The following is a 24,292-nucleotide window of genomic DNA, read 5'->3' as shown; positions in this document are numbered from 1 at the left end:
AAAAGTATCTCAATGAAAAAAATTATATCTTTCTTACTTCTGAATCACATACTTTATGCAAAAACTTGTGTTGGGAACATTATAGCTGGCCACACCAGTGTAGCATACGAGTATTTCCTTGTGTTTCATTCACCGAGTGAGGTGACGCAGTGGTTAGCACACTGAGTTCGCATTCGAGAGGACGAATGTTCAAACCCGCATCCGTCCATTCTGATTCAGGTTTTCTGTGATTTCCCTAAATAGCTTCGGGCAAATACCGGGATGGTTCCTTTGAAACGGCACGATCGACTTCCTTCCGCATCCTTTCGTAAATCGATAGGACCGATGGCCTCGGTGTTTAGTCCCTCCTCCAAATCAACGAACCAACCTTGTACACAAGGCTACCGAATGATAAATTGAAATTCAAGAAACGAAAATACCAGAAATTCCAAAACTTGAGGAAACCAGTGGTTGCGGAAGAAACACAAATTTTGGGAAAATCCTTAGGGCATCTTATATACCATTGGTTGAAAATTTATTATTGGTGCAAGAGGTAATTCCTCATTACTTTTTATTTATTGCACACTGAAGTGTTTCAAGGCATTATTTATGCAACTTTTCGTTGCTTCTTATTGGCCAAATAATTACTAACTTTGAAATGTTTAAGGGACTCTGTCAAAGTTCATTCTTAAAAATGTGTTCTCATTACTCGAACACAACATTTACTTCCCCATTTTAGTATCTACAGCATACTTTGCAAGTGCTTCAGATCGTAGCACTGCACCGTACCTTGCTACTTCTCATTATAAACGACGTTACGTATTATCATTATACTGTCTTGGGTCTTTGGAAGAGTGCAGTAAAGGTATTGACGGACTTGATATGTCATGCTGCAGGCAGAGTAAATACAACAAACGGAAAGTTAAACTACACCAGACGTTTTCTCGCTGAAACAGTCGTCTGTTGTTTCGACGATAATACAGTTATACATATCAATGACCTAGTGGATAACGTCGAATGTTCTGTGAGGCTTTTCGTGGAAGATACTGTTGTGCATAGGGAGGATTTTTTTTTTAACTTGTGGTAAGGTCTTATGGGACCAAACTGCTGAGATCATCGGTCCCTAAGCTTAACCACTACTTAATCTAAGAGACAAGACGCCTGAATAATTTATAGCAAGACGTAGTACTGCGAACTTACCCCTGGAGAATAGACTCTACGTACGTCAACAACTGACTAGGGCCACTAATTGGCAATCAGTGACAAAATATTATGTGCAATAGTGTAATGTCTTGGCAATCAGTGACAAAATATATAGTGCGATAGTTTAATGTCAATCAACAGCTCCGCCATTACACCAGCGATGCAAGTGACGCAGCAAGATGATGAAATTGTAGGTGATCAACTGTCATGTATGTATAAACGCTTGAAGATGAACAGAACATGTTCGAAACGCTTTGCGTTATGTTAGATTAAGCATAAAAGTAAAAGTGACTGGTAGCAGAAACTTGAAATAAATAATGTTCACGTGGTCAACAGCTGTCCAGATACCTTCGATTACTACTCCTATAGGCTAAGTTCTACAGGAAGCTCATGTGAATATCTCTCACAGTGTAATAGACTGAAGTTGCGTCAGTCGTTCAGCAGCCAAAGTCGTACCCCAGTTACGTTCTTCTCACGTTTATAGAATGCGTCATCAAGTGAAGTGAAATTGAACTAAACAATAGCACGAGTAAGCAAAAAAATAAATAAATAAATAAATAAAAATAAAAAATAAAAAAATAAATAAAAAAATAGGTGGCCCGAAGGTTTTCGTGGTAGAAAAATAAGTAACAATTAAATTTGTTTCGCTGTCTTCACCACATTCTCTCACATATTTGTAAGCAATTTCAGAGAAGAATCTGATGATAACGTGATTGTTTTGTATAATATCTGTTTTCGTAGTAGTCTGCCATTCGTTAAGCATAAGCAAACGACACAAAACTTTGAGGTTACTCCTGCAGTTCTGGTTTGAAATGGTAGAGGTCTCACTGCTAAAGTCGTACCTGTGGAGAATTCCTTAATCCTACCGGTACGACTTAGATGTTGATAGAAATTACGTAACGACTAAAGGTTATTGGTTTCAGCTAATCAATGCGATGAAAGTTTACTGAAACATCTGAGTGGTGAAATCGCATTTAAGGAAGTGTGTAGAAGATGCAGTATACTAAAGCCTAGAATGCGTCGTCATTTGAAGGATTTAAAGAAAATATCATATTTTGGAAGACTTAACGACAGGACGGGAGAGAGAGACGTTGAATTAGCACAGCATTTAACTAATTTCGAGTTTAGTTTCTTTGGAGTAGTTATAAATCAGTTAAGAAAATTTGCTTACCAACATTCTGAGAAGTATCATCCACCGTTTCACGTTAATAAAGAAAAAAGAAACACTAAAAGAAGGTATTACAGCTTTATAAAACATCATACCACCTTGTCCTTGCGAGTGAGTTGAGCGGCTAACCTCCAAGCGTGTCAGGCAGACGTAGAATAGCAGTATCGAAATTCGTTGATCATTGGTAGTACAAGACACGAAGTGAAATAAAACACTAAGAGCGTGATATTCTCTAACAACGCTTTTAAACTCACGCTCTCTGGGAATTCTATAAAACACTCTCGTGGATCCCAAACCACGTAAGGATGAAGCGGAAATTACATAACAAGATTAGACGGCACTGGGTAGTAAACAACAACCGATTTCCACTTAGCGTAGCTTTTAAATCATGGAAGATAATAAAAAGAATGAGAACTCTAAGAAGCACCATATTCATAACAACAGTATTAAGGAGACAAAATGCGGAAATTATGGGCAGTGCTGCACAGCATTCAAAACTACTCGTGACGCTGCGCCACTGCTGTTTCTCAAGCCCGAACGCTTCAGCGTGACTGTCCGCCACGGCTATCAACTGCCAACGGGGACCTTCACTGGTCTTTTCCAGTGTGTCTAAGGGATATCCCTAGTTTCGGGTTCCTTTACTTTCTACTTCTTGCGTTTCCCTGAGTTTCCTATTACAGTGTCATGTTGGCTCAAAATGTTCCGTGAAACCACACTTCGTGCACGTTGTCGACCGCCCGTCATAGACTACTATAGATTTGAAAATCTGTATCTTGATACACGTGTTGATTAAAGTTTACTTTGCCAGCCTTTATCCTGTTGTCTTCATTGCATTGGCTGTTATTCGAACATTCTTCGGTTTCGACATAGGAAAGTAGGTATACTATTTTTGTGTGTCCTCTTTCAAAGGGTTGATTATTGCACCTGACTAATCCCAAGCCCCGTTCTGCAAACGAAACATTCACCTTTGTTATTCGCTGTTTAATGACCTAAAATCTGCACTATCTGCTTTTGCTTATACGATTCTGAAACATGTTTGAAGTAAACAGTGTTTGTTAAGAAATAATCGTGATAAGCGGCCATCTCTGTTGTACAATCTGTTATCGATCTCAGTTACTGTAGGCCTTCGACATCCTAAGAGGAACGAAACGGTTTCCTCACCGGGTGTTCCATTGTGCTCCTTGGGAGCGTACCTGCAGTTCACAGCAACGATACTTTCTCTCCCTATAGATGTTTACTGGCTGAGCGCTGACACACGTGTCCTCTACCTGTCACGGGTGGAGAGGAACTGCGTTATCCATTCACGACTCACGACCTGCTCTTACAGCTTTACTTCCGCCAGTACCTCATCACCTACCTTCAAAACTTGCAGGACTGGCTCGCCTGGAAGAAAGGATACTGCGGAGACATGGCTTAGCCACAGCGTAGGCGATTGTTTGTAGAATCAGACTTCATAGAACTGCGGAATGGGTGAGATACTGGCGGACGTGAAGCTATGAGGACGGACAGTGAGTCATGCTGGGATAGTTCCCAGGCTCGAGTCTCGGTCCGACACACATTTTTAATCCGTCAGGAAGTTTCAGTGTCAATCTTATTCAAACAGGAATCCACATTGTTTACGACTCTTTCATACGCAAATTAAATGTAATGAAATATTTTGCTAAGAGAGTGATTACTTGTCGTTGTCATGGCGTTGTTTTGTGCTACAATAGAATACATGAATGAAGCACAAGTGTAAACAAAGCAGAATCAATATCCTGATCAGTCTATAAACGTCTGGATCACACTAGAGTTTTCAAACCACAAAACAGGTCATTTTGCTATAAATTGCAAATCAGCTTGCACCTCTCCAGAAGCCTGCGTCCCTGTTTCTCTCTCGTGACTGCTATGTTGCAGTTAGCGCATAGACGAAATAAGAGAAACTTTGGGCGGAAAACTCAGACAGTAGCAATCCGACGTTCAGTGGAGGTAGAGATGACTGATAGTGTAGTATTCCACTAAATGGGTCTCAACGTGTTGACATTTGTGGAAAACCAGGTTAGACTAACACAGATAGTACAGATTCGTAACTGCCTTCACATACCTGAAAAATACCTTAGTATTTCTTGCGTTAACGAAGGAGAGTCGTTCCGTTTCCTCGAAATGAGGATTAGGGGTTAACACGCTGTCAACGTCATCGACTACAGGGCACAAGCTTGAACTGGCGAAGAATGTGGAAAGACGTTGGTCATTCCCCGTTCAAAGGAATTTGCCTTTAGCGATTAAAGGAAAGCGCGGGAACGCTAAACATGGACGCCTGGTTTGGGATTTGACACACTTCCGTTGCTAATGCGAATCTACTGTCTCTCGACTGCTTCTGGCTTTCCCAAAGCGCACGTAACCATTCTGCCCACGGCTCTACTCCGATGTGTGCATTGAATTCCACAGCTCGTGGTCCAGTGTTCAGCGTCGCTGCGTCTAGTTCGCAAGGTTCCCGATCCGGAACAGTCCAGGCCAGAGAGTTGCTCCCCTCGGGGACTGGGGTTTGTGTTATCTTCTTAATTTCATCTCATCTTCAGCGGAACGCGAATCGCCCAATTGATGTGAAATACACTGACGAAAAGAAAGTCACAAAACGAAGAATGAGTTGTGCAACTTAAACCAAACTTTGTGGCCGTGTTTGTATGAATGATGATGCCTCTTCACATTTCGCGTCACTTATATAAGAGAGACGCTAGTAGCGGCACAGTGAGGATGGAAATCAGGTTTCTTCATGTACACGCTGCAACGGTCGTGATCTTTAGTTACCTTTCAGACTGGACGTAGTGAGATGATCTCTGTCTGAGATGATATCAGTCAAGAATGCCTTTAAGGTGACTATGACGCCATTATCACCATCTCACTGAGTTTGACTGGGGTCGTGTAATAGTGCTACGAGAGACTGGTTGTTCCTTCTGCGATATTGCAGAAATACTTGGCAGGCATTTTATGATTTGTGCGAGCGGTGAACACGAAAAAGTACAGTCAAAAGAAAACCGGGTTCCGAACGGCCACGTGGCACTACCAAGGGAGAAGACCACCGTGTCTGGCGTATGGCTCTGGCGCATCGTACTGCATCTCCAGCAGCAATATAAGCAGCAATTTGGAAGGAGAGACAGCATTGGTCGTATATTTTTGTTTATTATCGCAAAATCGATTTTCGGTCACTTACTGACCATCTTCAGTGCTAGAAGTTAAAAATTTTTTCACAATACGATCAGAGAGTATGAAACAGAAAATCACAATTACATCTGCATATGAACATAACATTTGTTAGGAACATACCTGTAAGATATAACTTAAATTAGTAAGCACTGGTGTCAATAACGTGAAATGTTACGTTAAGACTAAGGAGTCAAATATATAAAAAATAATAACAGTACGAAACTGCCATTACTTAGTAATTAAAATGCCGTGAAACACAATGTTCATTACAAAAATGTTTGTAGGTGTGGATAAACAATTTTGTTATCATATTTAACCGACATGCTGATGTACGTCTCGTTTGTCCCTTTGGGCAAGCTAGCAGTATTGTAACAGTGATTATAGGATTCCGCATAAGCACTGGGTCAGAACCCATACATACATGACATCAAATATACACGGTTGCTTACTGTAAAACATAGCCCCATCATTTGGCGTGCGAGGTTAAAAGTACATCGTTCTTGATTTACGTAAATATTACGTTAAAACTGAGAAGTCAAATATATAAAATAGTAATAGTCTGAACAAGCCACTAAGTAACAATTCATATGCCATTAAATAATATCAAAAAAAAGTTTTGAGGGTGTAGAGTATCAATTTTGTTCTCATATTTAACGGCGTTATAATGTACATATCATTCGTCCCATCACTGGTTGTACGCTTCGCATAAGCACTGGGTCAGAACCCATATGTACATTCACAGGTTGATAAAACATTAATGAAGTTGCCAAGCAACCGGTTTTGAATATTACTAAACTAATTTGATTTTACATAACTTATAGTAGTAGTAGGACCCGTATGAAATACAAGCAGACTTACGAAGTACCTATAATTCTAATTGTGTATTTGAAATACATTTGAAAATGTAAGATGCGAATAGGTAGTATGCATCAAACATCGAGAAACCATCATGATGGGCTATGTTTTACAGTAAGCAACCGTGTATATTTGATGTCATGTATGTATGGGTTCTGACCCAGTGCTTATGTGGAAGCCTATAATCACTGTTATAATACTGCTAGCTTGCCCAAAGGGACAAACGAGACGCACATCAGCATGACGGTTAAATATGATAACAAAATTGTTTATCCACACCTACAAACATTTTTGTAATGAACATTGTGTTTCACGGCATTTTAATTATTAAGTAAAGGCAGTTTCGTACTGTTATTATTTTTTATATATTTGACTCCTTAGTCTTAACGTAACATTTTACGTAAATCACGAACGCTGTACTTCTAACTTCCCACGCCAGATGGTGAGTTTTATGTTTTTTTTTAAACTTGTGTTACACCTCATTCATGTTATTAATTTATTATTGTTTTTCATTATCTTTTGCTCTTTTATATGTCCTGTACTCTGACAACTTATCATCGATCTGTTTTATGTTTTATAAGTTTATTTTTTAAAAACCAATACGCCAATGTATTTTAGATATTTCCTTCCCCCTTCATCTGCTATGTGTTGTACGTACATTTTAAATTTGAATTACTGCACGATTCACAAATGAACAAGAGTTATTTAGTGTTAATATCTCGCAAAACCAGTAATACTATGTCTTCACGTGACACATGTCACATAGAGGGCGTGTCAAGCCCCGTCACACCGAGGTCTGCTGAACAAGTGCATGTAAACAGCGACCTCGCCGTAAGCTTATTGACACCAGTGTTTACTAATTTAAGTTATATATTACAGCTATGTTCCTAACAAGTGTTATGTTCATATGCAGATGTAATTGTGATTTTCTGTTTTATACTCTCTGATCGTAATGTGAAAAAACTTTTAACTTCTAGCACTGAAGATGGTCACTGTGTGACCGAAAATCGATTTTGCGATAATAAACAAAAATATACGACCAATGCTGTCTCTCCTTCCAAATATACCCATTATCTGGTCGTAGTGCACAGGACACTATGGAGTCGCCAATCAATAAGCAGCAATTGTCACCACAGTGATACAACGAACTGTTACAAATAGCTTACTTCAACGTCAGTTTCGAGCCAGACGAACTGAAGCGTGCATTCGACGGACCCGAATCCACCACCATTTGCTGCCTCAGTGGTGTGAAGCGGGATCTCATAGGATGCAGGATGGAGATCTGTTGTGTTTGCTGAAAAAAGCTGGTTCTGCCATTGATGGCCGTGAGTTGGTTAGAAGGGGATCAGTTGGGGGCCTGCAAGCAACCTGTCTGCGTCCTAGACACATTGGACCTAAAGTTTGTCTTATTTCCTGGTGTGCGAATTCGTATGACAGTAGGAGCACTCTGGTAGTTATCTCGCGTACATTTTCTGCCAATTTATGCGCCAGTCTGGTGATTCGACCTGATGTGCTACTATTTACGAAAAGCATTCCATGGGAAGTTTTCCAACAGGATAAGCTCTCCCCACATACGACTCTTGGTAACCCAACATGCTGTACAGAGTGTCGACATGTTGTCTTCGCCTTCTCGATCACCAGATCTGCCTCCAATCGAGCACATACGGGACATCATCAAACGACAACTCCAGCGTCATCTACAAGCAGAATTTAGTCAATCTATTGACCAACTAAGTGGAATTGGCTCGGAACTCAATCTCATCGACCGACATTCGGCACCTGTGCAACACAATTCATGCACGTTTGCATTACCTCGAAGAAATCGTTCTATTGACACACAGTCAATAAGGGTTTAGAAAACATCGTTCCTGTGAAATACAACTATCTTTTTATTCACATGAAGTGTTGAGTGCTATTGACATGGGATTTCAGATCGATTCCGTATTTCTGGATTTCCGGAAGGCTATTGAGGCTGTACCACACAAGCGTGGTCATGGAATATCGTGTCAGTTATGTGACTGGATTTGTGATTTACTGTCAGAGAGGTCACAGTTTGTAGTAATTGACGGAAAGTCATCGAGTAAAACAGAAGTATTTTCTGGCGTTCCCCAAGGTAGTGTTATAGGCCCTTTCCTGTTCCTTATATATATAAGCGATTTTGGAGACAATCTGAGCAGCCATGCGAAAAGTGGCAGTTGACCCTAAATAACGAAAAGTGTGAGGTCGTCCACATGAGTGCTAAAAGGAACTCTTTAAACTTCGGTTACACGATAAATCAGTCTGATACAAAACCCGTAAATTCAACTAAATACCTAGGTATTTGGGAGGTACACATAGAAAATGTTGTGGGGAGGGCTAACTAAAGACTCCGTTTATTGTCAGGACGCTTAGAAAATGTAACAGACCTACTAAAGAGACTTGCCTGCACTACGCTTGTCCGTCCTCTTTTAGAATACTGCTGCGCGGCGTGGGATCCTTACCAGATAGGACTGACGGAGTACATCGAAAAAGTTCAAAGAAAGGCAGCACGTTGTTTATCATCGTGAAATATTGGATAGACTGTCACAGAAATGATACAGGATTTGGAGTGGACATCATTAAATGAAAGGCGTTTTTCGTTGAGATGAATCTTCTCACGAAAATCCGTTCACCAACTTTCTCCTCCGAACGCGAAAATATTTTGTTGACACCGGCCTATATAGGGAGGAACGACCACCACGATAAAATAAAGGAACTCAGATTTCGTACGGAAAGATATAAGTGTTCATTCTTTCCGCGCGCTATACGAGATTGGAATAATAGAGAATTGTAAACGTGGTTCGATGAACCCTCTGCCAGGGACTTGAATGTGATTTGCAGATTATCCATGTAAATGTATGTGTAATGTAGATACAGCACTTAAAATTCTGGTGGTTCCACTGGTTATAGCAACATTTCATGTTTGCAATGGATTATCCCCCGTTTACATTAACGTATGTTCTTGCAATGTTTATCACTTAAATATGTTAACTAGACAAATGTATTAAAGGTATTTCATTATTCTACATTAATTTTGGTGTTGCGATTTTCTTCAGTCATCGTAGAAAGACTTATAGCACGGGGCCGAACAGCCACTGACGGCATCTGCCTACCAATAAAGCCCTAGGGTCAATTCATTTCTTGTACTGGAATACGCCGAAGCAGTTCTTGGAAGGAGAAATTTGACGGTGCAAGTGTATCCACCAATGCTGCAGCAGCTGTGCAGATATAGGGCCATTCTCGATGAAGCTCAGAGAGTCGAAATTACTGGCGCGACAAGCAAGGTCAATGGAATCCAGCAGTAAAAGCTGCTTTGTGGGTACAGGTCGCCGAGTGGGTTGGTATTTCGCGACGGAGGCAGCCGCTAACACCTCTCAGCCGGGTGGGACCACTCACAGAGCCCACAGGGCTTCCGGCCCGTCTGCGGACTAGCTTTGCGGCTTACGGGGAAGCTTCTGAAGTACCACGGTTCAAATAGGATACCGCTGCCTCAGATGTCTTCACGGTACGCAGGCTAGATTTCGTGCTCTTGAGTAGCACTATATTTGGGTTCCGATAAATCTCAAACGGGACTGGTTGTGAAGTGCCACGACTATGGCAGACGTAAACGGGATCTTGAACGGGAAGGTCAGAACAGACTTACATAGCAGTTAGATCACTTGTTTCTTTTTTTTCGGTGAATCGTATATTATGTCTCTGCCAGTTACGGTAGCTATCTCCTCCTTGCGATTTCCTGACTTCTTCCATCTACCGGATTATGGTTTCAGACTTTCTGAGATATAAAACTGCAGTTCATTCTTCTGAAATGTCAACAGAATTTTAGTCTCTTATCTTCTATTTTGCTCCTGGTGATCACTATATTCTATTCTTTCCTTACGATTTGTTTCTTAATCTGCTACTCTGGTGCAGTCATTTATAGCCCAAAAAAATCTCATTTCAGCTGCCTGGGTCATCCTCTCTTGTCGTTTGTAAATAACGTACAACAATTTCCGTTGAGTTGTTTGGGATGGGGCATTACTTTACATCATCTCATTTATGTTATTTTTGTATCTTATTTCTAAGGCAGCGGTTTGTTGTTCCACACATGTTTCCAAATTTTGCAACTGTCTTGCCTGCGTCTTCGTCATATTCCTATATGATTTTCAACTTCAGATACTTGGGTTGTGCCAAGTTCTGTTATTGCACTTATCACCACTACTTTGTTCGTATGGTTTCCCAACCTATAAAATCCATTGTTTCTCGTTTTATTTGTAGATACTTTCGTGTTATGGTATTTGGCTATTTCGCTTTTAGGCTACATTCCTTTAAAATGGGGGTAGGACGTCAAACGGGCCGACTTGGAGCAGGAGAGGCACCACAGGACTTTTTAATTTCCACTGTCTATACTTTTACAAGTAAATTCATAAAACTTTGTCAGCATGACCAGGAAGGATTCAGAATTCGCACTCGTAACAGCGGAAGTTCAAAAACATAAAAAAATAATTTTGTTTACATGTGAAATTTCGTCAATTTTTCACTTACTATTGGCAGCATTTGTTGCTATAGGTACACATTTCTTCATAATTAAGGGAGACTGTTCGATGAATTTTGCACAGCATACAAACCGTAGTTACAGGTGTCTGAAACTCTAGAACCTATTTAATCTATGAAAAAATGAATGAGCTGTTACGTTTTAATGTTTAGGAAAAAACCAAATTTTGTAGTTAATTATCTCAACTTTTACCACGGTTTTTAATAGATTTGGAAAATTCTAGAGTTTCATACACTGTAAGTATGGTTTGTACGCTGTGCAAAATTAATCAAAGAATCTCTGTTACTTGTGAAGAAAAATGTACCTATAGCAACAAATGCAGCCAACAGTAAGTGAAAAAATGATGAAACTTCATATGTAAAAAAAATTAATTATGTTATGTTTTTACACTTCCACTGCTATGAGTGTGAATCCTGAATCCTTCCTGGTTATGGTGACAAAGTTTTATAAATTTATTTGTAAAAGTATAGACAGTAGAAAATAAAATGTCTTCTGGTGCCTCTCCTGCCCCACGTCGGCCCGTTTGACGTCCTACCTCCCTTAACGTAGGTAATTCTCTTTCTTGGTTACAGCTGTGTCAGTGTCTGCATATGAATCGCAGTTCATAAGTCCATTTGTCGATTATAATATGTGCATGAAACTTGACTTTCATTTACGTAGTCAAATATATATATATATATATATATGTGTGTGACCCACTTATCTTGACAACCATAAATAACTGTTTGTCCAGAAGCAAATTACAAAATATTTCAAGCAAATGTTCTTTAGCCGTCAGGGGACATCAATCAGCGTGATTGCTTTCGTTGTAGCGTTGTTCTTTACGAAGATATGAAAAGCGGTATGACTTTTTTAAATGGCTCATGTGTTTTTATTCGGTAATTAATTTCCTCTCCTAAAGACCTATTCAAAAATGTATCACAGTGTACCATTCACTGAAACACAACGTTATTAATGACATAACACAACATTGACGTTGACGCTCCCAGCGCTTAGTGCAGGTTCTGAGGGTAATGAAACACATCCACGAGCTGACTTTGACAGAGGACAAATGTAAACACAAGTAGAATGTACACCCGTGATTCCGTCACCCATCGTCAGTTGAAGAGTTGAGTGATTAGAATGTACATCAACGAAGAGAGGGTAGAAATGCTACTCATCTATGGGGAATGTAATTTAGCAGAACAGTAATTGCAATACTCTGTTTGTATGTAAGGGTGAATTTAGTACAGTAGTTTAGTTATTTTAAATACTGTTGTGTAGAGTAGGCATACAGTAAAGGCTGTCCTTTCTACAAACTGCATCGACATAACGTTTCTTTTATTGTTGTTGTTGAAAGTAGGCGAAATGTTACGGAGGCAGTGGACGTGTGCAGAGAGCGATATCCTGACAAGAAACCACCTTCCCGACGGATGTTTTCTCGTCTTGTTGCGGCGCTTCAGGCAAGGGGAAGTTTCAACCCACGACAACGCAATCGTCGTAGCACTCACAGAGACGAAGCTGCTGAAGTTACTGTTCTCGCTCCCGTTGCTATCAATCCACATGTGAGCACACGATAGCTTAAACACAAGACTGGCATTCCTAAAACCTGTGTACATCGTATTCTTACACGTCACCGGTTCCATCGTTCCCATGTACACCTACATCAAGAATTGCATGGGAATGATTTCCAGAATCGTGTACCGTTCTGTCAGTGGGCACAGCAGCAAATCCTCGCCAACCCGAATCCAATGTAGTATTTACCATTGAATGTTCCTTCTCAAACAAAGTACAGGTAAATACAAGGAACATGCATTAATGGTCCAGCGACAACCCACGATGGCTGAGACAGGTGGAACATCAGTGTCAATGGCGAATTAACGTCTGGTGCGAGATGCTTGGTACTACAATTGTTGGCCCTTATTTCATCAACAGTAATCTAAACTCCTCAGACGAATTGTTCCTCCTCTTCTGGATGAAGTGCCGCTTAGAACCAGAATGCTTATGTGGTATTAACGCGATGGAGGTCCGGCACATAATGCCTTGCGCGCACCTAGTGTTCTGAACCGAAGGTATCCTGTCAGATGAATTGGTCGAGAAGGAACAGTTACTTGGCCTGCTAGATCTCCTGATTTAAATCCTCTGGACTTTTTTCCATTGGGCTGCATTAAAGATGTTGTCTATCGCGATATTCCAACAACTCCGGAGTACATGCTGCAACGTATCGTGCTTGCTTTTAATTCTCTTCAGCAGGCAACCCTGGAGGCAGTAAATAATTCTTCCATTCAACGATTGCAATAGTGTGCCTGTGTCACCCCTTCGACCACCATTGAATTTTCTACCCCTGGGCAAAGGTACAGGAAAGTCAAAGTCAATTTTGTGTTATGTTCTTACTTGCTTTTCGTTTGTTTTCTGACAACTCCAACAAGTGGCGGAGTTTGTGATCCCGGGCTCAAAGTCAATGTGGTTGCGTTTCAGTAAACATTACACTATGATTCATTTCTGAATAGGTCTTTAGGACAGTAAATGAATTACCGAATAAAAAATACAGGGTGCCATTTAAAAAGTCATACCACTGTTCATATCGTTGTAAAAATCTAAGTTACAACGAAGGCAATCATGCTGATTGATGTTCCCCTGACGGCTAAAGAACATTTGCTTGAAACATTTTGTAATTTGCATCCGGAAAATCAGTTATTTACCGTGTTCAAGATAAATGGGACACCCTATATGGATACATTCGACTGCGTAAATGGAAAGTTAGGTTTTATGTGTGTGTGTTTGTGTTACAAAGTGTTCAGCATATTTTTAGAGACGGTAGTATGCACCAAAACAAGACAAGAATGTCTAACAAACATGGTTTCTAAGGCGTATACCTTAAGTCATAAAAACATTTATTATTTTTCGCTACTGTTGAAAACATATCTTTCACAGCAAGCTATTTGCTATTTCGAACGTCCTATTAAAGGTGTCTTCTAATCAAGAATTGCTAAATGGATCTCTCGATTATATTTATGAATAACGGATTCCCTAACAAATAAGTCGTCTGCTGTCTTTGTCCCTCTACGGCGTTTTATTTGTTCTTTATTTAATAAACACTGCGGTTAATATGCTGTTCAGGGTCCTAGGTAATCCTTGTACGTTCCTTTCCAGTAACCTAATTCCTCTACAGTTCTGGCAGTTACTTCTACATCGTATTTTACATAGCAGTATAGCGTCAGCAGTGACTCAGCAGCTGTAGATGGACAGCAATATTTTATTTTAGGAGTTAACAATTAACTATATACACTCATAGGTTTCCTGGTTTATGAGGCCGTCATAGGCTCTGACACTCTTCTATGAATAAACCAATCACATCTCACTGACTTAAGTCTACAGTTGACATCATGGATGACTAATAAATGACAATACGTTGAATACGCGAAGAAGCAGAAAAGATGAAGCACTCTTATAACGGTTAGTGGACCTGTGTATTTCTCACGACTACAAATGAAAACAATCGGTTTCAACGCATCTGTAGGATTATTCCGTGATGATGTTACAAACTGTCATTGATTGTGGAGAAGGGTAATGTAAGGAACCCTGGTACGGAAATGACTGACCCGAAAGTTATGATCGGATTTCGTTCTGATACCTCTGATAGTGAAATACAAGTACCGATGCTGTTGTAGCTAAAACTGTAGGATAGGCAACTTTCAGATATGGAGGAATAGACCAAAACAAGAAGAAAAAATGTAGTAAACATGACCCTTAAGAGCTATGAGCACTAGTTCATCTTCAATAATGTGCAACCCATTTCTTCATCTATAAGCTCCTTGGATTTCATATTTTTGGAGGAAGGCAGTAGGCAAGAAAACAAGAAATGAAAATCCAGTAAATACTGACTCTAAAGTGCATACCTTAAGAGGCATGGGCAGTTATTCAACAGAAGAGAGGTATTGCACAGTAATCTCCACGAGCACCGGGAAGGAGATTGAGAGGTGAGGGTTCTTTCAGTTGTTAATAGGGATACAGTGTCAGGCAGTACAATTGATTTTTACCATTCATTAATTGACAAACTTACACATCTGCACATTGAAATATCTTTCAGGTGGACTGTGGTTCAAACCCTTATCCAACTGTCCAGATTTAAATATTCTGTGGTTTCCCTAAACCACTTAATCAAAATCTCGCAGTTATTCCCTTTAAAGGGACGCGGCGAGTTACTTTACCCATTCCTAGCTCAATATCTCGAACTTGATCATCGACAGAACATAAAAATGTAGCTCCTCTCCTCCTTTTCAGCTTAAGTGAGTCATTATCAGCATAAAATTTCGCATTTAACGTGCAGAAAAGTAGAATGAAAGTTACAGATTAAGAAGCCTAAGAATAGCACTAAAATTTAGGCCTCGTTCTCACTGTTTACAACGTCTCCAAGACGCGAGTAGATACAGGTAGGTGTTGTCAGGGCGCTGATCTACTGGGAGCTAACTGTGGACAGGCGTTAAGTCGGAGCAGAAGGAAGAGCAAGAATTTAAAACAATTCCATAAGCCAAGTGAACAACTGAAGTAACAAATGACGGGGTACTAGTAAGTACTGGAAGGAAAAGGAAAAAGTAAAAGATAAAACATTATTAAAAGAAGGAAACGCTTGATGGGAAACTGATAAGGATTCCGCAAATATTGGATGGAACTGTCAAGGAGTAAATTATATAAGAGGACGTATATCAAGATATGAGAGATTCGTTTATGTAGTTTGAAATGAGAACGTATATACATGTTAGGCTAGATGAGATGATGGACAGAGTCAAGTAAGTGGCTTAGCCGGCCACTGTGGCCGAGCGGTTCTAGGCGCTTCAGTCCGGAACCGCGCTGCTGCTGCGGTCGCAGGTTCGAATCCTGCCTCGGGCATGGATGTGTGTGATTTCCTTAGGTTAGTTTGGTTTAAGTAGTTCTAAGTTCTAGGGGACTGATGACCTAAGATGTTAAGTCCCATTTTGCTTAGAGCCATTTGAATTTGAAGTGGCTTCAGCATTCGGAAACATATCCCTCAAAACTGTAGTATCATAATAGCACCTATTCATCTATTTTGGTACGAAGGTGAAAGGAAGTAACTGAATGAGCCTAAACTTAAGCCTAGCAACGATGCGATAGGTTACACACAATAGAATTTGAAACTTTTCTTCTCATATATACACTTTTTTAAGAGGAATGCGGGACGCACTTCAGTATACGACAGCTCGGAGTGAAGATTCTGGCTCTCTCCACTAACAGCGGTTGTAGTGAACTTCAAAAAATTTACGAGAGTCAATTGTTTCTGTTATTACACATCCAGTTCCAACAGTTGCAATCGTTGGCTATAAAGTGTTAAACAGCAACCAGTATGAACTACTATAGAATGACGTGTGCAGTCTGCAATGTAATAAAACTTCCGGACGTAGCAAATTATCGTTCCAGTCTTTCACATTCCAGAGTAGTGTAAGGTATTAGGAAACTTCTTCTTAGGTTATAACTGTCTTACGGACCCAGACAGGAATATTGCACCTGGTGTTTCACTGCCAATGCTCTAACCGACTGAGCTCTACAGGCATTATACACGACTCTCCCTAATACTTCACTCCTGCTTTTAAATATGGTCCACTTTCCAAACTTCACAATAGTGCTTCGGCATAGCTACGGGTATGGTACTCCTGTAGGAAATCACACGGCGAAGAAACGACTTAGTTTAGAGTACTGTTTCCGAAATGAATCTTTCACTATTATTCTTAGTGTGTGGTACATTTTATTTCACCTTGGAGTGGTGAAAGCTTTTCACATACGTGCAAATGCTGTGATGGCATCTTCAGTTCAGTTTATTCCTCATCCTGTTTCTCAGATCGAGTTTCTGTTTATTCCCCTAGTTACCACAATATCTTTAAATCAAAAATGATCTTCGTCTCTTGACTTCTCTACATTTCCTTCCAACTTTCTGTGTATTATTCTATTTAAATTTACAAGCGCTAGATGTGTAATTTCTTTGTGAGTAACCGGTTCATTCTCCAACGCCAAAGCGATGATAATATCATTGAGGGGCACTTTTTTCTTATTGATCTGGGGTACTTTGAAATAGTGCATGATATACATGTTTCTGTTGATTGTATCAAACGGAGGGAGGGACGGCAGTGACGTCCTCACTCGCATAAATTAAGTATAGCACAGGTCAGGCAGACAGAAATTTTTGCAGCACGCTGACGCCAGAAATGTTCATCATTTATTGTAAATACAGCTCTCGGAAGTGGACTGTCATGAGATGAATTGGTATGACAGATGACCACCGCACGAGCTGGAAGAAACTCACTGTTTTTGAAGCACTGGACGACAAGCAGTAGCATGTGGTACATGTTATCTCAGTTTCTCAGCGGTTGAAGAACTTGCTTAATTCAAGAAATTTTTAAGTGAATTCTTCGTGACCTCTCTTAATAAAACATTATGTGCAGTCCAAAGGTTTTCTTTCCCTTTGCAAAGGAACAACTCTGTCGTTTGCACAAAACTGTGACCATTGACGAAAAATGCGAAGATAGGTATTATACGATAATCTAATCAGCTCTGCGATCTGCCTACCTGCCGTTGTGGACTCTGCATTTGATGAAGAGGTGAAGTTTTTTCGCTTATGATTTACTACGGTGTTCCTATTTATTTTACATCATTAGTGGGTTACCAGTTCGAAACGCAACGAGCTGGATCAACTGTACTCGCTCTGGTATCACACCGAGAGTGAATATGATGATGATGAAGTCCCATACTCCGAGGAGCGTAGGGAACGATGCGGGAGACCCGCACCGCTGTACTAGGCAAGGTCCTAGCGGAGGTGGTTTGCCATTGCCTTCGTACGACCGTAATGGGGATGAATGATGATGATAATGAAGACGACACAAGAACAGCCAGTCATCTCGAGGCAGGAAAAATACCTGACCCCGCCGGGAATCGAACCCGGGACCCCGTGCGCTGGAAGCGAGTGCGCTACCGCAAGGCCACGAGCATACTAAATATAGCTTACTTCAAGTATCTGTTTTTTTTTTGGATAACTTGAAAAAGCCTGGAAATACAAGAATAATATTGCAGATGGGTTACATCGTGATCAGAGAGAGATCCTGAAATCAAATACTGGGTTTTAAGACCTACCCAGGGAGATATGTAGACTCTCGTCACAATTTAGTAACTTTGAAGCGTAGGCTAATGTTTAAGTGACTCGTCCGGAAAAATCAGTGTACCAAGAAGAGGGGTGTTGAGATATGCTTAAAATTCCTTGAGACTGTAGATCGTGCAGTAAGGAATACAGCGCTAGGCAGTTCAGTTACAATTCTGAAAAACGCAATCACAGAACCTGGAAGATAGTGAAGAAAAATAAGTGTGGGAACTATTGCACAATCAGCTTAACGGCAAATAGATCCAAGTTGCTGACAAGAATAATATAAAGAAAGATAGAAAAGGAAGTTGAATAGGTGTTAGTTGGCGATCAGTCTGACTTTTGGACAGGTGAGGGTAGCAGACTGACAGTTGTGGAGTTCTGACTGATATTGGAACCAAGACTGCAGACAGATAACGACTGTTTCATTGGACTTGTCAACCTAGCAAAAACGTTCGACAGTATAGCATTGTGCAAGATGTTCGAAATTCTGAGAAAAGTAGTAGTAAACTGTAGAGAAAGACAGGAAAATTATGAACGGAAGACCAAGAACGAATAATTCGAATAAAAAACGACCTAAGATAGGGATTTAATCTATACATTAAAGAGGCAGTGGTGGAAAAGAGAGAAATTTTCAGGATTGGGACTGAAGTTAGGGTGGGATGCTATCAATGATAAGATTCGCAGTCAAATTAAAGAAGAATTACAGGAGGTGTTGAATGGAACAGAATGAATGGAAAATACAGATTGAGAGTAAATCGATGAAAGAGGATAATAATTAGGAGTAGAGATTGGTGATAAAATGAATACTGGAGACCATAAAATAGACGATGTTGACGTCTGCTGTCTTAGAAGAAAAATAGCACATTTAGGATGAAGCTAGGAGGGAAAATAAAGTAGACTACGTAGTGAAAAGAGAATCCTGCGAGTGTCAAAACTCGGCAGTAATATCAGACAAAAATATCTTAAAATATACGTTTGGAGTATAACACTGTATGGTAGTAAATCATGGACTCTGGTAAAACTGGGAAAGATTTTGAAACATTTGAGAGGTAGTGCTATAGAAGGATGATTAAAAATTTAGGTGGACTGACAAGACAAGGAAGCATGAAATTCTCCGCGTACCTGCAGAATAAAAGATCGTACGGAAAACTCTGACAAGAAGAAACGGTAAGGTAATGGGATACGTGTGAAGCAGAGTTCCGCGCTTCTAAACTGCTCTTTGCTAATTTGATACAGTACATGTTTGACGTAGTAAATCGTAGAATTACCGGCGTTGTTGTTGGCACTGGTAGGGAAAGAAACATAAATAAATGTGTAAGAGAGTAACTGAGATACGGCGACTTCTTCTTGTTTATTCATTTGTTTGGTTGGTTGCTTGCCTGTTTTGCTCGTCTGCTCAGCATACACTGTTTGTCCATTGTGTACTGAAGTGTTCTTTGATATATTGTAGTTTTGCCTTTTCTTGAGGAAGTTGCTTTTCTAGCGCTGTATGACAAATGTGTAATTTTTTATTTTCACGTTACGCATCAACTACTTACGAGCAAAACGTGAATTAAATATTCGCAATTTTAATTTCTTCATTTCTAAGTAACATACCGTAGGATAAACATGTAGAACAAAAATGTTCCGAAGGTTAGGCGGCCTTTTGTACATCCTCACTCAGTTTCTAGACGAATGCCAGCCCCGGTTTCTAGGGGTTATGTGGGAGGGGTATTTTGAAAGTCCACAGCGGCGTTGAGTAGAATTGTGCTGAAATTTGGTTCCAAAGTGACTGTCATTAACCCACTTTACATCTCACGTGAACTTCTTGTTCTTTGAAGAGTTGCCGAGCACGATGCTGACGTCGAAGAATGCCATGCTTTTGCGTCGCTACATAGGAGGGCTGTACGCATCTTTGAGCCAAATTTCAAAGTTATGCATCAGAGTGGAAGACATTTACGGGATTTGAAAACTTGTTGTGCAGTTGCATAAAGAAGCATGTAGGGCAGTACACGCTGATTGATATTTTTTGCATACCGTCGTCATATACACAAATTAAATTTGTGAATGACTATGTTAGTGTAAGTTTCTAATGCAAGTGCAATGGTATATGATATTATTGTATAATTTATTTACGCTTAACTATAGGTACTGGAAGGAAGAAAGTAGTTTTTCTATAAGGAAATGGAGAGGTTGTTGTTACGATATTTCACATCCATACCCATACTAGAAAGCATGCCAATGAAGTATTAAGTAGTCACAGTAGTACACGATATCATGGCGATGTAGTTTCACTAAAATTGCTTAGTTATGTTCGGAAATATTTATCATAATTTTGTCTTTGAAGGAAGGCTTGGTTATTTTTCGAGCTGCTTCCATATTTGGCGTTTGAAAGATAGTTATTGAAAACAATTGTGAGAGTCAGCACTAAATTAATAAACGTATTATGTGCTGCGACTTCATCGTACAAATGTTTCATGGGGCAGTACCTAGAAACTTACGCCACCAGTTGCCAAATGTGTAACATTTTTAGCACATGCTTCGGGATTACATTATCCCATTATCAAATATTATGGACGAAGGAAACCAATTAATAAATCGCAATACTTGAACTACTGACAACCAATTAAAAATGTTTGTAACGTCCTGTAGTATAAAAAATCTTAAAAGTTCTATGCCTTTAAAAGCAATGTGAAACGCCTGGTTAAATCCGCAGCACAGAACAGGTAGTTGGAATTGTGGAAAGGGGCCAAAAATGAGCGGCTGTCAGTTACACTCGAACACATATAACTTTATTTAGTTGCCCAAACATTACAGCGCAAATTTCCGAGATTAACTATCGACTGAATATGTCACACAATCTTATGGCTTAAAGGCACAACCTCTTTAATTTTTAAAACGACTGAAGGCCCATGATTTAAAACACAACTACAATTAATGTTTACAAGGCAGAAAGCTCAATGCTTTATCCTTAAATAATTTCTTTTAAATGACGCTGAAGGCCCAAACAACGTAAGATTTAACAAGTAAGGAATTTAAATCTTAAGACGTCTGAAGGCCCATGATTGAAAAACACAACTACAATAAATTTTTAAGAGGCAGAAGGCCCATTATTTAAAACCCAACTAAAAGCATACAAATTCAAACCTTCGGCTATGAGTCATTAAAATACACAATCAAATACCAATAAGAAAAGGCAGTGCAGCCAGCGGCGCTCAGAAGTTTCCGCCGGTCAGTCTGCACTTGAAATATTAACGTTCGTTTAGGGGGGACAGGTAATCGGCCGAACTATATCCGATCTGCTGGCAACCAAACCAAGAGACAGTCAACGGACCCACCGACAAGACGACTTACTTTCCACCCGACCACTACACAAGGAACTACAAAGCCAAAACGTAAAAGGCGTAGCCACTCACAACCAAGCATGCATAAGCTGTCAAAAGTACACACAGGACAGTGACAACACGGCGAGGAAAGGACACTACCTGAATTTTACGTCAGCGGACAGGGCAGGTATGCGGAACGATAACGGCCACAAGGCAGAAAATCCCGCTGGTGCACCAAAATACAGTTAAACTCCACCGGATCGTGGCCAAACTTTCGTCTACTCGAACACTCGCTGTCGCTCACGCGAATACCCCCAACAGCCAACCATGTAAACCAGTGGCACAATGTGTACAGACTGGCTTCGGTAATTAAACCACCACTCAACTTCGATGTACCGGGCCAGTGAGCCACGAACCTCGTAGCAATCGCAACAGCTCCCACACACGCGGACACTGCGTAGAGACCGAGCGGAGATTTCCTAGCTGATCCACGCCAACCGACCGACTCCTTGTGGTGTCACCGCCAGACACCACACTTGCTAGGTGGTAGCCTTTAAATCGGCCACGGTCCGTTAGTATAAGTCGGACCCGCGTGTCGCCACTATCAGTGATTGCAGACCGAGCGCCACCACACGGCAGGTCTAGAGAGACTTCCTAGCACTCGCCCCAGTTGTACAGCCGACTTTGCTAGCGATGGTTCACTGACAAATTACGCTCTCATTTGCCGAGACGATAGTTAGCATAGCCTTCAGCTACGTCATTTGCTACGACCTAGCAAGGCGCCATTACCAGTTACTATTGATGCTGTTAAACATGTACCGTCAAGAGCGATGATCACCAATTATGGATTAAAGTTAAGTATTCCAGCAGTTACGTACGCTTTTTGTTAGTATAACTCCCTTGTCCTGTTACAGACCTCACGCCAGCCTGCGTGAGCTTAAACGCGTGCCTTTCTGCTTCCTCTTAGTGGATTGGCTGTCTTGCCAGTCCGCAACACTCCTCATAGCCAGTACGCCGATAACATTTAAAATAACATGTAAGAATCAACCAAACTACACATAGTTTCACGAAGAACTAGACAATGCTAACGGCAGTGACTGTAGAATAACAGGGACGAATTACGAGTCGGCTCACACAGCCAACTCATAAGCGATCGCCGGCAAGACGACCGACCGACGACCAACCAAAGTCGTCGCCACTCCAATCATGTGTGTCGGCAACCGTCGGTTGAGTCATGGCGGTTCCGACCTCACTGCTGCCGCGCCCCGACTGAACTTGTGCCGAGTGCCAACTGAAAATCTGCCATATCCCAACTCCCTGACAATACACGACGACCGGGAAGTAATAGCAGTCCAGCAAGATAATATTGGAGGGCCTATATCGATAAGCACTGCTGCGGCCGCTCACGGGCAGGCAAGGCAGCAACTCGGTGTCACCAGTAATTGAAAATTATTATAACGAGGTGGCAGTACGGTGAAAACAAGATGTAGAGTAAGAAATGGCACGAACACGAGCCACGCACGGCTCACAATGTAAACTAAAACCCAGCAGCAAACATGCATGGTCACACATAAAACCCTTCTTAGAAAATTTCATGTTGTTACATTTTCAAGGCACAGTTGTAAATTAAAGGCAATCACTTTAACCTACTACATAAAGTACTTTTCATCGACCCAAAGGGATGGTACTGTCTGTCATAAGAAGTCACACAAAATTGTAAAAACAGAACTACTCCTGTTCTGCTACATATTCTTGCATATTGGATGGGCAACGGAAAACATAAAACCTAAAGCCGCTAATCCGGATATGTTGGTTGCTGGTTCCCAAGGTGGACATCGCTAAACTGCGTCCAGAAGTGACCCACCGACATTGTCTTCTCGTTTTACACGCTGACGCATTACTTTCTTAAAGCCATAACGATCTCCACTTCGGCTAAATTTGAAAACAGCCACTACTTATTTTCAAGCATCAGTACCCTCATCCTGTTTGTTATCATGTTACCCAACGATTGCTGCTGATTCCTGAACTTACTGAACTTATTATTATTCTCTTTGAACCTTACCTTACAGTTTCTTCACTTTTATCCCATCTACTTCACAACCTTGACACTCTGTTTTATAAACTCCCTCTTTCCCCATTAATTTCTGCACAGTGCCAAACAGACATTGCGGCCTCTGTCCCAGTTTGTTCTCCGTCCTGGATGAAATATTCACTCCTTTCTTGTTAAATAACCTCGCCAGTTTATATGCAATAATTCGCAAATATGTCAAGAAGCAATATTTCCTGACATTTTTCTCATTTTCTTAGTTTCTGTGCCCTGCCACTGCATCCAGACTACGAGGGGCGCTGAATACGTATCGCAACAGACATTTTTCTTGGCTAATTTTGGTTGAAAAAATGTTTAATTCGTTTTGGTACATCGTGGAATGTTCCCACTGCAGCCCCTATAATTTCATGCAGTTCCAATAGGTGGCGGCCGTGCAGAGTCACCTGTCACCATCGCAACAAGGTCGTGTAAATTTATCCCATCTCCCACGTGCCGTCCGATAGCACGTGGCTGTGACTCCAGCAAACTTGGAACCTTGCTTTTGAGGTGACCGACGGATCACAGTCGGACTCCTCACTGCTCAACTGGACAGTTAGTAGTTCTGACTCACTCGTCCATCAAAGATGTGTGTCCGTTGGGTTCCTCGTCGTCGAGCTGAAGACGATAAAAAGCGAGGCACAGTAGTAAACTACCTGTTCAGAATAACGAGGCGCAGCGAAGAACAATCTGTACGAAGCTGCTTGTTCCATATGAGACTTCCGGTGATAATTTTTTGTCGAACATTGCCATGGGCGATGATACATTGGTTCATCATTTCTAACCGAAAACAAAACGGGAATCCATGAGGTGGTGCGAAAACCGCCTCTCGTCCGAAGAA

The sequence above is a fragment of the Schistocerca americana genome, chromosome 8, assembly GCF_021461395.2.
Source record: "Schistocerca americana isolate TAMUIC-IGC-003095 chromosome 8, iqSchAmer2.1, whole genome shotgun sequence".
Lineage (NCBI taxonomy): Eukaryota > Metazoa > Arthropoda > Insecta > Orthoptera > Acrididae > Schistocerca > Schistocerca americana.
This window is presented reverse-complemented; position numbering follows the sequence as displayed.